Genomic DNA, 3627 nt, shown 5'->3' with positions numbered 1-3627 from the left:
CGTTTTCCGCATTTGAAACAAGTGACCCCTCCGTCACACTTCCCAGAGTGCTTCTTCTTACACTTGTCACACGACTTCGCTTCTGATCCTCCTCCTCTCGAACCAGACTTCGAGAATCAACCCTTCTTATCGGACCTCGAGGATTTGTCAGATTTCTTTTTCTCTCCCACCTCCACTCTCTCCAGATCCTTCTCTCGTATCTGGGTCACCACATTCTTAGCAGCCCAGATGGCGGCTTTCAAAGTGGTAGTTTGCTTGACCATTGGACCGAAGTCTGCTGGTAATCCGAGGGCAAATTTGTTAACCTTGGAGAGTTCAGTTGGAACGAGGTGAGGAACAAGCTTCATTTTCTCAGTAAAGCTTGCAGCTTGTTTTTCACTCCACGTATACGTAGCTCCTTTATGGGTCAAAGCTGTTAACGGAGCAGCTATCGAAGAAAAGCCTTGGATAAATCGTCGATAATATCCGGCTAATCCTAGAAAGCTTCGAATCTCCGTGGGACTTTTCGGACATTCCCACCTCATCACAACCTCGATCTTTGCGGGGTCCACCATTATTCCCTCCTGGTTAACAACATGACCCAAGAATTGAACTTCTCGGATCCAAAAATCACACTTGGAGAACTTTGCAAAAAGCTTCTCCTTCTTTAACACTTCTATTACTTCCCGTAGATGCTTGCCATGCTCTTCTTGGTTTTTCGAGTAGATGAGAATGTCGTCGATGAACACTATCACGGATTTATCGAGGAATGGTTTACAAACCCTGCTCATCAAATCCATGAATGATGCAGAAGCATTGGTTAGTCCAAATGACATAACCAAGAACTCATAGTGTCCATATCTTGTCCTGAATGTAGTCTTCTCAATATCCTGCTCTCTCACCTTCAGCTGATGATATTCTGACCTAAGATCAATCTTTGAGAAGTAGCTCGAACCTTGCAGTTGATCGAATAGGTAATTCGTATAAAATACTTCATATCTATGTGTAAGCTGAAAGTAACTATGCACTCACCTGGTAAGGTGGTGACTTGGCACTCAGACAGCTCTTCGTTACTTCTTAATACAATTTTTCCTTGACCAAAACCTAGTATTAATACCACTAGAGTTTAGTTTTAACGTTAATCGCGACTAATTAATAGTCTAGCTATTATTACTTTTATATAAGCGTTAAATAACACTGAATATAACTCATAATAATAGCCCAAATAATTATTTTAAGGTCGTAATAATGTTACTATAATTAAATAAAAGCTATATTAAATATAGTATAGGCGTAACTCACTTACAGCGGGTTTTTATTAAAAACCGGGCTTCGCTGGAGCAGCGTTTCCGAGCCGTAAGCTTTTCTTCTCGGAGCCGTCGGGCGCTCCAGGGCTTTCTTCTCATGATAGGGAGGTTCCCTATACTTGGGAGGGGTTTAGGTAGGTTAGAGAGAAGTTAGAGAGTGAAAGAAAGGTTTGAAGGTGTGAGAAAATAATGAAGAGTTCATCTCTTATTTATAGGAAGTGTATAGTAAAGTAGTCTCCAAGCTTCGTCCGTAACTTTTGCATACGAGCTCCGTTTTTGTCTGTATTTTTACCGTTGAGTTCCTATTAATGAGATCTTAAACTTTCATTTAGACCTCGTTAGCTAATTCTCATTCAATCTCGGATTTACAAAACTGTATCGAATTCGCCGCGCTCGAAAAGTAGAGACTAAGCTTCGTCCATAACTTTCGCATACGAGCTCCGTTTTTGTCTGTCTTTTACCGTTGAGTTCCTATTAATGAGATCTTCAACTCTCATTTAGACCTCGTTGGCTATTTCTCATTCTATCTCGGATTTACAAAACTGTATCGAATTTGCCGCACTCGAAAAGTAGAGACTAAGCTCCGTCCATAACTTTCGCATACGTGCTCTATTATCGACGTTCTTTATATCCACGCATTGGTATTTACGAGTACTACAACTTTCATTTAGATCCCGTTGGCTAAAAATCGACCGATCTAAAATTCAGATTTCGGGTTGTGCACTGTTATGTTAAATCTTAGAAAAATGATAACTTCCTCATACAAAGTCGGATTTGGGCAGTCTTTTTATCGGTGTTCTTAGTTTAGCATATTCTACGACTTTCGTTTAGAGCGCTAAGGCTAAATCTCGCTCTATCATAAATTCACTATCTACACTTCCCGGTATCGTGCCGGTTCTGTCGCGAAACTTCGACGGGTCATAACTTCTTCGTTATAACTCAGATTTCAGTGTTCCTTATATCCCCGGAATCCTTGTTTCGACCACTACAACTTTATGTAGACATGTCGGGTTTATCTCACACTTTAATTTTAACGCTTATTTTTATTCTTTATTAATTATACATTTATAATTAAATAATAAGCACAATAACACACATAATTCACATAATACTCAAGTATTTCATCTATTACTTCAAAAAGAGTTACAATAGTTGACCTAGACTATTACATTGACAAATATGCTTAGCCCTGAAACCCGGGCTTTACACACTAGCTGCCTCTCGCAAGCAATCACGTCTCCAAATATACTCAATCAATCTACAACTACGATCACTCACATGTTCCCCATAGGTATGGGAATCAGGTCAATAGGGTAGGGCACCCCGAATATCTCTAAAGTACATTCATGAAAAATGATCGAAGCACAAACCTTGTGTTTGTTGGCAATGGAAACTCGCAATGGACACTCTATCTCTCCAAGGTTCATATCGAAACCTCAACTAAAAGACTGAGATACAAAAGACCAACATGCACCTGAGTCAAAAAGCAATGAAGTAGGCAAGAAATTCACTAAGAGAGTACCTATCATGAACAAAAACATAAGCATACAAAAATTTAACTTGCAAGAATAATAAATGAATACATAACAATAATGAAGTCTGGTGTCACCGTGGACTCATCTGCAGTGAGCTAAAATGTAGGACCCCTGACCTTTGGGACCTTAGCCCACCTCTGAAGGTCATCCATGATTTTAAGGGTATTCAGAGTTGGTGCCTACTGTCACACCCCCAAACCGGAACGGAAAAAATGTTTAAGGGCAGAGGACATCATGTATAGTATCACAACAATTAAATAATAGTAATTAAAGCAACAATAACCGTTGTATTAAAAACATAGTATTTACATTGTGTTCAAAATATTACTTGTTTAACATTGAACTATCGCAAAAGATAAGACGTAAAGCTACCATGCTCTGTCTTTGGAACGCCCGAGAGGGTACATATCTACTAACTTTCCTGAGAATACAAGTGGTTTGAAAAAGTGTCAACATTAAAGTTGGTAAGTTCATAATCATTTTGTTTTGGAAAGTATGTTCTTTGTTCCTTGAAAATCTTAATGTTTTCCACTAGAAAATCCTATATTTTCTGATGTGATGAATGATAAGTAAAATGACTTGTAATTAAATATTGAGTCTTTTATAAATAGGTACCTAGTTGCACCCACTCTACTATAAATCATTTTTTTCGATAAGTAATCGCCTTCTGTTTTCAAAAAGTTAGATTTCAAACTATTTACTTGTAAAATAATGATGTTGATCCCAGAAAATCCTATATTTTCCATAGAAACCGAGTTGAAATGTTAAACGTTCCAAGACCGAAAGGTTCAAGTATAACTACCATA

Source organism: Lactuca serriola, chromosome 8, assembly GCF_051521515.1.
Source record: "Lactuca serriola cultivar US96UC23 chromosome 8, Lser_US96UC23_V15, whole genome shotgun sequence".
NCBI classification, from domain to species: domain Eukaryota; kingdom Viridiplantae; phylum Streptophyta; class Magnoliopsida; order Asterales; family Asteraceae; genus Lactuca; species Lactuca serriola.
The sequence above is the reverse complement of the archived record's forward strand: the minus strand, read 5'-3'. Positions refer to the sequence as shown.